General features: G+C 43.7%; 1 protein-coding gene across 8 annotated transcripts in view; it reads left to right on the forward strand.

Moving 5' to 3' along the window:
• LOC115011626 (RNA binding protein fox-1 homolog 3-like) overlaps positions 1–12256 on the forward strand; it is a 332138-nt gene that overhangs the window by 56180 nt on the left and 263702 nt on the right. For all 8 annotated transcript variants that reach the window (XM_029436774.1, XM_029436770.1, XM_029436772.1 and 5 more), the window contains exon 3: positions 11986–12077. The gene's annotated coding sequence lies outside the window, so the exon portion shown is untranslated. The remainder of the gene's footprint in view (positions 1–11985; positions 12078–12256) is intronic.

Here is a 12256-nt window from a genome sequence, read left to right on the forward strand (position 1 = left end):
AGTGTCTGTAATGATGCCCAGGGTAAAGCCGAGCTCAGCCAGGGAAAAGTGTGTGTGTTGGTGTGTGTCCCTCACCTCGGGTGTGTGGAGACTTGCAAGCAGATGCCAAGTGTTTTCAGTCCATCGCCCACAGCTACCTACCTACATGTCCTAATCAAAGAGTTTCACTCTCCTTCCAATAGGTTCAAAGATAGCAGCTCCAGCTCTTCTCTCAGTGGGAGGCACACACACATTTTAGGTTGTTTCATTTTCCTCTATTGTATTATTTACTTCAGAATAATTTGGTTTATTAGGGAATCAGAGGAGGCATTTTAGGAGCATTTTCATGAGCAACTGAGATGACCTATATCACACGTAAGAATGAAAATGCATGAACAAGACGGAGAGCAAAAACTCTTGGCTGAGTAAGAAAGGCAGAAGCATTAGTCGGACAGATGGACCGAATATGCCATCAGAATCGATCAAGGTCATGATTAGTCCTCATTTAGGGATTCATTAAATCACCCAGGGTGCTTTATGTTTTCAAGCAAATTAAACTCTCAACTGTTGTTGAGGTTCAGCCGTCGCTCTCCGTCATGTCTGCCCGGGCTCCTGCTGTGGCTCGATGCAGCCCGCAGCCCTCCTCTCTGTAAAGTCAGTCCCCCCCCCTACAGTAAACAAGTGTATTTTTTGTTTGGTCACAATATTTTCCTCCCAGACAGTGACGGCTGTTATTTTGCCCGTGGCTCCTGTCAAAACTAACATGGCTTAATTGACTGCAAGCGAATGAGCTCCTGGATTGATCCTGTCAGGCTCCTCAGGAAGTGATGCTGCTCCATCTGTGAGGCGCAACTCCAGCGACAGCAGCAATCTGTTGCTTGGGAATGAGCCAAGGCTTAAAAAAAAAAAAGAAGTCAAAATTACAGAAAGTACCTCAGGCGCTGTGTGTATTCTGATCAGCTGTCAGTGATGACACACTCAGGCGAACACGCACATGCAAAAGCAACTGAAAAGCGAGACATAGAGACAGACACTCACATATACACAATGTAATTTCTGCATCATGGTTAGCAATGTCACATTCAAGGAGGCCTGTGTCTCTCCCTGAAGGTACGGCAGGAAATCAGAATGGTCTTGTCTGGCTTGTTAGACATTTGATGTCAGGCGAGGTTGTCCTCAGGGTATATCCAAAAAGCCGCCTGTCATCTATTCCTGCACCGCTGTCATTTGTCCAAACAATTGTGGCATATACTGTCATCTTGAGTTTTTACCTGTAACTCAGCTCAACCCGGCCCAGTCGCGACCCCGCCAGCCTTTCACCTTCTCCTCTCTTCTCCTCCGTCCTCACCTTTCATTTCTCACAGTCTATCTTTTTCTGTATTTCCCCGGCTAAAGTGTGCGATGCAGCAGCGCCTTCTGGCACGATTAAATATTTAGACGGCTGTCTATGTAGATGGCGGCTCGGAGACGCCGAGGAATAATCTGGGAGACAGCTGCTATAGCACATCTGGGTGTCACTGATAGCAGAGGAAGGTGTGCGGCTGGTGTTGCTATGGAGGGGGAGACTTAAGAGACACAGCTGTCAATCAGCCGGGCGGTACGGGCGCCGAGGCTTCATAGCGGCCCTGCGTGATGGGCCGGCTCACACAGACTGACGCCTGACAGACTGAGGCTGCTATTGACGTCTGAGCTGAATGCACTTTTTTGGCGAAGACGACCATATGCTAATTTAGCAACTTGTCACACAGTATACTTATAAACAAATCACTTCAGCCTGCCCACACCCCGATCTAATCCACTCATGTTAGCACGCTGCTGGGATGAAGTTCAAAATACAAGCAGCAATTAATGGCTTCCCTCTTCCAGCGATACTCTGACTTGCGGGAGACATTTGGAGTTTTTAAATAGTACTGATCCTTGTTTAGTTTTGCTGGTGGGGGTGGCTGTAGGTGCAATGTGTCAGAACATTTGAAGAAGATTGAGTGTGAAAAGCCGCCCACTTCTTCCCCCTGCACTCTTCATCCGCCAGCAGCCTGAACTTAGAGGCTGCTCAGCGGCACTACGAGGCCGGCTGGCCTGAAAATCACTTTGTGTTCCTCTCCCAGGCACATGCGATATGGATGCGTCTCGGCTCGGCTCAGGCCCTCCCGACACCGTGATTAATGGCACTCGCTTCTCTCCCCATCTCATTCTGTTACTGTCAGAGTTAAGTGGGCCGAAGACAATAATAAACAGTCAGTCTTCTGTGAACCCCCTAACACGATCATTCCACCCCACCCGATTCCCCTTTCCAATGAGAAAAAGAGGAAGAGAGATGGAGTGAGAGATGGAGAGGAAGTGTGTGTGTGTGTTTGCACATGTGCTGCACAACACATGCAGAGTTAAAGACACAGAAGCGAGGCTCAGTAAAGAAAAGGGAGGCTGGGAGATATGTCAGCCAATCAGATCGTCTCATAAGCACGTGAAGGTGACGGAACACAAAGAGGCGCCACTTGGTTTAAATTGTAAAGGTTAACAGCGGTATGAGTGCAGGTTTAACCACACGTTATATATATATATATATTACGTAAGCTCACATTGTATACATTTGTGCACCTACAGTTCCTCATACATGCTTCCTCCTCTTCCTCATTTCCATACAGTGTGAGTCAACCAGCAATTAGCAGAGCCATGAAATGTACACATAATTGCATGTAATATAATTGCATGGTAATGCTGTTTACATGCAGATTGATTTACTGCTCTGCAGAACCTCACAGCTGTAATGCAGCGGCGATGAATAAATATCTGATCTTCACTGTGAGAATCAAACGGACACCAAAGGGTGCCCAGGTCACGAGAACATTCAGATGTATAGAAACATAGGAGTTTGTTTTGGGTACATGTGATGTAGAGTGTTTGTCTTCACACATTTAAATATTCAATATATATATTTGTCCTCTGCGTTTGCAGGGAGGCGTCCAAGAACTTCACGAGATGCAAAACAGCGTGACTGTAGTGCTTACATAATAAATACAATAAAGTCACGTGTTTAAGAAGATGACTCGACAAACACAATGTACCAGATGATAATCATCAAATGGAAATACATTCTGATCATCGAACACTTTCAGACGTTCATCAGCTCTACTGGCTCGTGGAAATTAGAAGAAAGACGACAGTGTTACATGATTGTGTATAAATCTGAGGAGTCACAAGATGATTAACAGAATACACGTTAATACGAGACATAGTTGTGTTTCTTCAGGCTGTAAAAAGGATTCCTATAAAAAGTTAGTTATCTGCAACCTGTGATGATGGCTCTCAGGTAGACATGTCTTTGTTTGGAAAGGTCACGAGCCAAAACGCTTGAGAGCCACTGACTTAAAGGAAGAAGCTGATTAAAAACAAAAAGCTCTTTCAGGGCCTTGAACTAGAATTGTGACTGATGAGAGAAAAGGAAGGAAATTGGATAACTGCAGCCAGGAGCAACACGAACACAGGCAGCGAAGACACTTTGGATCTCAGACCTGCCGCTTCAGTCACTAGTGAGTTGTCTCTTCCTGCAACTCCAGTGTCCTTCTCCCTCCACGGACCTGTCACTTCACTCTGCCATGTCCTCTTCACTCGAGCACTTCTTCTCTCTCCGTCTCTGCAACACACCGACCGACCCGCCACACGGAGCTCGTGCGGCAGCAGCATTGTTCAATCCTCCCAGGGTTTCCGTACACAAGCAGGAATAAAGGCTCCGGGTTTGAGTTCTAGTCACTGACTTTGGTTTTCAGGGCCTCCGTCGAGGCTGAGACCCTTCACCGCCATTACCTCCTTCTCCTCCTCCTCCTCCTCCTCTTGTTCTCCGCTCTCTTATTACTGGGGGATGACCTGCCTCACAGCCCTGGGGCTCAGTGACCGAGAAATCCTCCGGCCCTCGCTGCCTCATCCTCCTTGCTGCTGGTGGATTGTCTTTGTGTCTACCGCAGTGGCCTCGGAGAAATGAAGTGCCATGATCTCATCACACCGAGCCCATTGTTTTCACTCTCATGCACACTGTGTAATAGCCATGGAGATAAGGGGATGATTCAGGCCTTTCACGGAAGGAAATGTGAAAAGCCCGCCTGTGAAAAAGTGAAATTACTGTTTTGATGGCTTTCGATGGCGGGGGGCATAATTGCTGGATGGAAGGAAGGATGGAGGTTGAAATACACATTGGAGATTAGTATTTCTAATGGCGCAGACGGTTGGGAGGAGGCCTGCAGAAGGTTATGCAGGCAGTGGGTAGTTCTAATGAAGCTGCCATGTATGTAGAATAGCAGATTGACTAAAATAGCTCATTGTTCTGCTTACCACATTAACCTTTGCCCCTCTGGATTGAAACTACATTCTCCACGGCAGCGCTGATTATGATATTGTTTCGACGCCCATTGCCATAGTAACCGTGATTATTTTCACATTGTTTGTGCCGGAGCCTTCAGGAGATGGGGAACGAGTTTGAGTATTTTTGGCGACTGGCATAAGGCTCATCAACGCCTGCAACACGGGTCGGAGGATTACAGCTCGTAGTAATGACGGGGGCAAAGCATAAATAGTATAAATACTCCATGGGATTATAATTAGCCTTACTCGGCACATTTAGACACACTCAAGTGGAACTAAAACCTTATTGACTTCTGGAGACAATCTCACATTAATTGGATGCCTCTTCTCTCTCGCTGAATGCTTCTTTGGATTGTTTTCGAGCGGCCGACGAACACGCTGCGGCGGAATAACAGTGGATTAGGGTTAGCCACAGTCGAACGTGAGAAACGCCACCTTCATCACCTGGGCCGACCGGCGACGGCACCGATGAAGGAGAAGATGGGAATCAGGCAGCTGATGAGATAAGGCACATGCTGGCGGAGCTGTATCTGGGTGGAGAGACGGTAACATGCAGGCGAGGAGGACAAGATTTCCTGGTGATGCGGGGGCCTGGACATGAGAGGAATTAATGTGAATCTTGCGCGCCACCACCACCCCCTCAAACACACATAAACATACAATCTATTTCATCTTCCATCTCAGCATTCAGCATATGTCCTCCTCCCTCTTTGTCTCCCACTCTCCCGCCCTCGCTCTATCTGCACGCCGGCCACTAATTTCTCCCTTATTTTCCATCCAGAAGTGGGGGGAAAGTTGTAAAGCTAATTAAGGAGCGGGGATGCGGCAGCTCGACAGATGTGCATTGAGACGGGTGCTATTGAGTAGCGGGGATAATGGTGTGTGGACCTGGTGGGCAGAGGGGTTGTGTTGGAGGGAGCTTCTACCTGGGCGTGCATGTTAATCAGCGCGCCTGTCTGTTGAGAGCCGGGGAATTAAGGGGGAAGGGAAGCGTGTCGCCAGCCTCCAGTGGAGAGACGAGGCTGGCAAGCTGATTAAGAGCACAAATTTGCCAGTTTGGTCGGACAGGGAGATAGGTGTACGAGGGAGGAGAAGGGCGAGAGAGGTGTTTGTTGATTAACAGTGCTGATGGTGGAATTTAGGGGAAAAGTGGTTAGTGGAAATGTACCTACCGTTGTCAAGGTGAATATTCCACAGCACTTGAAGCCATCACGATACTTGAAAGGGGCACCACTCACAAACATGGCCACCACAGGGAGCAGGCAGGCGGTGGAAGTTGTTGATCAATGTTAATAACTTAATGACTTCTCGACCCCGGCGCTCACATTCCTGCCTGTGAAAACTCACTTTGCACTCGGAACAAAAAGTTGCAGCCTGATGAATTTCATGACATTCACAGTCTCCTTCACGTCCACACGCATCTTCAGCTGCTCAATAATGGAGGACGGAGCTCCGGTTTGAGCAACATTCCTGTGATGAAAGCGTGTTTCTTGTTTTCTTGCCTTTTTGCTGTATTTTACTTCAAAAGGCTGGAACGTCCTGCTCGTCACTGACAGATGACCTCTGGGATAACCCACACATTACTGTACATTTCACTCCCAGTAATGACGGACTGGGCCTTTTAAATAACCGTTAATCTGCAGTCATTTACGACGCATGGCAATGTGCAACATGCAGGACGAGATTAGAACTGTATGTTTACTACATTGTTAAATATTCACAGTCGGGGGTTTAAAAGTCTTTTTAATGTATGCAAATCTAAGGTGCCATACAGCGCAACACAAAAAGACATCAGTAACTTTGCATTACGATGCGTTATAAAGTGTAATCATCCCTCATTGAGAAAATAAGTTATTAAACAGTTCAGCATAAAAACGATTATTACCTCCATTAAATCCAAATCTAGAATTTCTTTGAGTTTTTAGTCGCATAGTGAAAATGTAGAAGTAAGAACAGAAAACAAGAACGTACGAAGACAGTAAAGTTCACAGTAGTGCTGCGTCCCTAGTTTCATTAAAAGCTTCTATAAAGCAGATTATAATGTCCTACATTATAATTACAATGTCGTTTAGTCCTTTTACATCGTCAATTAACAATGTTAGTGCTGCAGATGAGTTGAATAATTGACTGGCAGTAAAACATTTTATTAATCATCTAATCGTTTTAGTCACTTTTTCTGCTTCTTCTGTTTTTATTATTAAAAAAAAGGCATTTTTTTTTAGTTTTGGATTATAAAACAGATGAATTTAATAAATAAATAAAGATAAATAACCTGGTTGGAAGCCAATCAGCAGCATGTCTCATAAATAAAACTTAACAAATCTGTGTCCAAACTGCAAACACGTCAGAAACACTGACGTCATAATAAATGAATGGAATTAGCAACAACAAAGACCAACGGGAACATTAAATGATATAAAGTTACAAAGTGCTTCGTTGGTTACTTCAAACATAAAGTATCGGTGCCTGACTGAAGTTTGGCTCGTAGAGATTTGCTTTAGTGACACCTTGTAAACAACACAAAGGTTTTTCACACGCGACTGGATAATAATTCACTGCTTTAAATAGATGCACAGCTTTATGCTTTCTTCCCCACATATCTGCACGTTTTTAATTAGAATTATCTCCCTTCTCTCGGCACAGCTTGATCTAATTTCTCCGTAATTGTTGTTATTTACACAATAAAGGTTTTGTTTTTTACGGGTATTTATCGACATTTTCTTTCCCCAGATCTCAGTGTCTGTCGTCGATAATGAGCGGGGAAATTATTTTTAACACTCTGTCATTATCTGTGTGTTCAAGTAGTCTTCCCTTTTAATATGCTAATGCGGCTGATATAATCAGCTGGTAATTGTAAAACACTTCAAGTACGACACATTTTGTGGCACTCGCTCCTGAATGAAATCACAGCCAGGCAGCGGCGCAGAGCTGCGGTCGGGGGCACCGAGGATCTGTTTATGTTCTCGGGAGACGCCGCGGAGGGAGCGCTCGCCACCCGATCCCACGTGGCACCAATCCAAATCACACACAGACTCCTATAGAAATGTGTAGGCCGTGCTAGTGATGCCGCCAACAACACCACCCACTTCTGCAGCTTCTTGTTCTTAAAAATCCACCTTTGATTACGGTTGATCCTCCCACACAGTTGGTTTATACCTGCACGCTATTCATGTCATAACATCTTAAATGAATCTTTTTTTTATTGTGCGTTAACCAGAATGATGAAAGAAGTGTTCTCCCCATGTCCTCCGGGGATGCTCGTGCTTTTTCTGCGGGAGCGGACGGGATCCTGACTTTGTTTTTCTCCTTCGGCTGTTATTTCCCTGAAGAGGAGAGCAGAGTGAAGGGAGCGATGAGTGATCGACTCTGCCTTTATTCTCCAGGTTTTCGGGGGATTTGAAGTTATTGAAAGTCTGGGGATGGGTGACAGCTCGGAGATGTCTGTGTGATGCCTATCAGGCGTACGCCGGACGCGTCATTGTGTGTTTGCGTGCATGCATGTGTCCAGCTGAGAGACGGAGGGCACGGGCTCCGTGTTCTCAAATACATGTTATTCCTGTGGCCAATCATTTCTGCTCACACATGACATATCTCCCAGATTGATTTCAGTCAGCTGTAGAGGGCGGCAAGATCAAACAAACGTTGTCTGAAATAGCTGCGGCGATGCCGGGGGGGGGGGGGGTTCAGGGGTGGGCGGTTGCTTGCTTGAAAGATGAAGTGAGGGACAAAGATGGAGAGGAAGAGAATCAGTCATCCAGTCAGCACTGTGCCATGCACTGACATGCTGCAGAGGTGGAAGGTGTGACTCCATAACCTACAAGCCTTTGCTCAGCGGTGGCTCTTTTTGTTTTGCAGAGGTGGTGGCGGGGCCCCCTTATTCCTTCACAATGCCTCTGAGTACCCATGCAAGGAATAATGGATGCGTAATATGGAACGACAGCTTGCAGAGCACTATCATTAATGTTGTAATTCACTTTTAGTGTTTCTACTATTGCACTGCAACAGGAGGCACAGATGTCACCTGAATCTGCTCCTTCTAGCAGCCAGAGCACACCCGGTTTTCACCAGCTGTCTTGGAACGTACCCTGCCAGCCCCCCCTGTGTGGGCAAATGTGTGTGTGTGTGTGTGTGGTACATGTAATCATGTCTTGCTAGCCTTTTGAATACACGTTGAGGTTTTTGGACACAATGTTTTCCGTTAGATAGCGTTTTATGTTTGTTGCAGTTCCATCCTCGGGGTTAGTTTACAGGCGTTGGGTTTAAGGATAATTAATCATCCTGCGTGTTCGCTCTTTTATCATTCCCTGTTCTAATCTTAGGTTATAAGATGCATACAATGCGTTTACGTTTGCTTTGTAGCCCCTTTTGTTTCCGCTGGTGAAGTTAATCACTTTGAAGGAGAGGATGACGACCACGTCTGGCATCACAGAACAAACATCAAGCTACCAAACTTTCACATATTGGAAAATAAAAGTTCTGTTCATCGTTTGATAATAATCAACTTTCTGCAACTCTTTTATGTATCGAGCCAAATCTGCACTTCCTGCTGAACTCAAATCATTGGTTTAGTATTTCATACACCAAATATGATTTAAACATTAAAAACTAATTAGATTTTATTCAATATTATTGTTTGTATTATTATTTAATAATACTAATATTATTATTCATTTGACTTTGATGCAAAGCAAACGTCACTATCATAGTCTTTTGTTGTTTTGTGTCTTTTTGTTGTTTTGTGTCTCTTTGTTGTCGTTTTGTGTCTCTTCGTTGTTGTTTTATGTCTCTTCGTTGTTGTTTTATGTCTTATTGTTGTGTTTTTGTGTATTTTTTTGTTTTTGTTTTGTGTCTTTTTGCTGTTGTTTTGTGTCTCTTTGTTGTTGTTATGTCTCTTTGTTGTTGTTTTGTGTCTCTTTGTTGTTGTTGTGTCTCTTTGTTGTTGTTTTGTGTCTCTTTGTTGTCTTTGTTATTGTTTTGTGTCTTTTTGTTGTGTGTCTTTGTTGTTGTTTTGTATCTCTTTTGTGTCTCTTTGTTGTTGTTTTGTGTCTTTTTGTTGTTGTTTTGTATTTTTGTTGTTTTGTGTCTTTGTTGTTGTTTTGTGTTTTTGTTGTTGTTTTGTTTCTCTTTGTTGTCGTTTTGTGTCTTTTTGTTGTTGTTTTGTGTCTCTTTGTTGTTGTTTTGTGTCTTTTTGTTGTTGTTTTGTGTCTCTTTGTTGTCGTTTTGTGTCTCTTCGTTGTTGTTTTATGTCTTATTGTTGTTGTTTTGTGTCTCTTTGTTGTGTTTTTGTGTATTTTTTTGTTTTTGTTTTGTGTCTCTTTGTTGTTGTTTTGTGTCTTTTTGTTGTTTTGTGTCTCTTTGTTGTCGTTTTGTATGTTTTTGTTGTTTTGTGTCTTTGTTGTCGTTTTGTATGTTTTTGTTGTTTTGTGTCTCTTTGTTGTCGTTTTGTGTGTTTTTGTTGTTTTGTGTGTTTTTGTTGTTGTTTTGTGTCTCTTTGTTGTTGTTTTGTGTCTTTTTGTTGTTTTGTGTCTCTTTGTTGTTGTTTTGTGTCTTTTTGTTGTTGTATTGTGTGTTTTTGTTGTTGTTTTGTGTCTCATTGTTGTTGTTTTGTGTCTCATTGTTGTTGTTTTGTGTCTCTTTGTTGTTGTTTTGTGTGTTTCTGTTGTTGTTTTGTGTTTTTTTTGTGTTGTTGTTTTGTGTCTCATTGTTGTTGTTTTGTGTCTCTTTGTTGTTTTGTGTCAAGACTGTGGGAAGACTTTGTGTTGACGTTACAGGAATACATACATTTTTGGAAACTGGCTAAATTAATAATGAGAAATACCACCAAATAAGGCGATGCATTGAGGTTAGTTTAAGACGTTTTCCAGGTGAGCAGAGCCGTCGTTTTCAGCTGTAACCGCTTTTTAATTTATGTATTTTGATTCACCTTTACCCGTCACTGTTTGTTTGTGTGCGTATGTCCACTGTTGCAGTATTCTTCATTACTTCTAAACTACAGTGATGAGTATTCATAAACATGAAGCCCATCTGTCAAATATTCCTTCAAAGTGCATCGCGTTCTTTTCTGCGGCAAAATGCAAAACAATAAGTAAATAACGATATGAATTTCATGGACACCAGGGCTCTTATTGAAACAGGTGTGATTAGCATATTGTTTGTGTTTCATGCCACACCGTAGGCCTATTTGTGTTATACAGGGACCTATATGGAAATGAGCGCTTTGAAAAAAATCAACATAAATTTATCCTATTTCTTTAAAAGGGGCACAAATGTACTGTGAAGATCATCCTGGCAAAACCACAGAGGGAAATGTCAGAAAGGGAAAAAAAATAAAAAAGGTTCAAAGAGAAAATAGCTGACTGACTCTGTAAGTGAAGCTAAGCTCAAAATGAAAAATGTTCATTATATGCCCGTCAAGGTGAAAGGAAGCCATCTCCTCGCAGCCGCAGTTAAAATGTCGACCTCTCCTTCTCCGAGGGCGAAAAGAGGAGAAATGTAAAAAGAAGAGAAAATGCAGCTCCGTGTGTGTGTGTGTGTGTGTGTGTGCATACATGTATTGTGTGTGTGTGTGTGTGTGTGTGTGTGTGTGTGTGTGTGTGTGTGTGTGTGTGAGTGACTGATGTGAGCTGTAGTTCAGACAAGGGCAGGGATGTTAATGGTGCTGCTCAGTAAAATGACCCTTACATCCGTTTCTTCATACATTTTACAGTGCTTCAGAAGTCCTCATATTTTCCACTTGTCAGCAGTGTTTGTGTATCATTGTTGTGTGTGTGTGTGTGTGTGTGACCTCTACAACAAGCGCCGCGCCCTCTCGGACCTCTGCTTGTCTCTTTGTATGTACCTGCTCATGTTAAGGCTGTTAAATCGCGTTCAGGATGCATTTTATTCAGCAGTGGAAGCGAATGTTACGCTCGACCTCTGCAGATCACAGATGCTGTCCCCGGTGCATCATTACTGGCAATTTATATAATCTAATGTTACTTGAATCACTCGCTGTGCTGGCAAAATGTGTTTCTTTTTTAAAGCAGCTCTCGTTCAGCGTGCAACGCCGCGGCCGCCGTGACGCTACAAACCCCTGCAAAAATAAAACAGCAGGAGGGAACCGAGCAGCTGACCAGGTTTCTGACAAAAATAAATCAGAAACAACCTTCGTGGCCCCGACTGCAAATGAGTGGAAGCCTCTCCGTTTTGATTTGTTGGATTCTGCGCTCGTGCCAAAGCCTGTTACAATTTTCACAAGGATCCGATGCCAGCGTGGCCACGCTTAACTATCTGTTATGGATTATGAGCTAACCTTCCACCTCTCCATCTTACTTCTTACAGCAGTGTTGGATGTGAAAGCTTTTCACGTTTCTTTTTATGAATGCGAGCAGCAGCATGAAAGTATAACTGCTGTGAACTCGTGCAGATATGTCTCCCATTTGAAACCTCTCATGTCTGCAAAGTCTTTATCTTATTGTGTCTTTGTTATGTGTTATTAGTAGAGGAAGTTTGTGGAAAGTTTAAATGAGTCATGCACATGCTCTCTGGAGCAGGAAGTGAACTTTGCTGATGTTTCTCTTCATCAAATTAAACTTTATTCTAACGTGTTTATGTTGATGGGAAATGTAGAGCATACATAATGAATAAACACACTGCCTGCTCTGCTTGTTACAGGAAGTGGTTGTCACAGTGTGGCGGAGACACCGGACTTCACTCGGCATCAGCTGCAGGTTATTCCTCCTCTTCCCAACATCCCGGCCTGACAGGTAGGATGCCTCTCACACACGTGACTGATGAGAAGCCTACAGGGACAGGAGTTTCTCACACACACAAAACTTTATCGGACGAACACAAAAGGCACATTTTCGACCCCACTGGGTAAATACCAAATAAAGCACAAGGTCATCGGTGAGTTATTAAACAAAGACCCGCTTGTAATAGATGA

The sequence above is a fragment of the Cottoperca gobio genome, chromosome 8 (genome assembly GCF_900634415.1).
Source record: "Cottoperca gobio chromosome 8, fCotGob3.1, whole genome shotgun sequence".
NCBI lineage: Eukaryota > Metazoa > Chordata > Actinopteri > Perciformes > Bovichtidae > Cottoperca > Cottoperca gobio.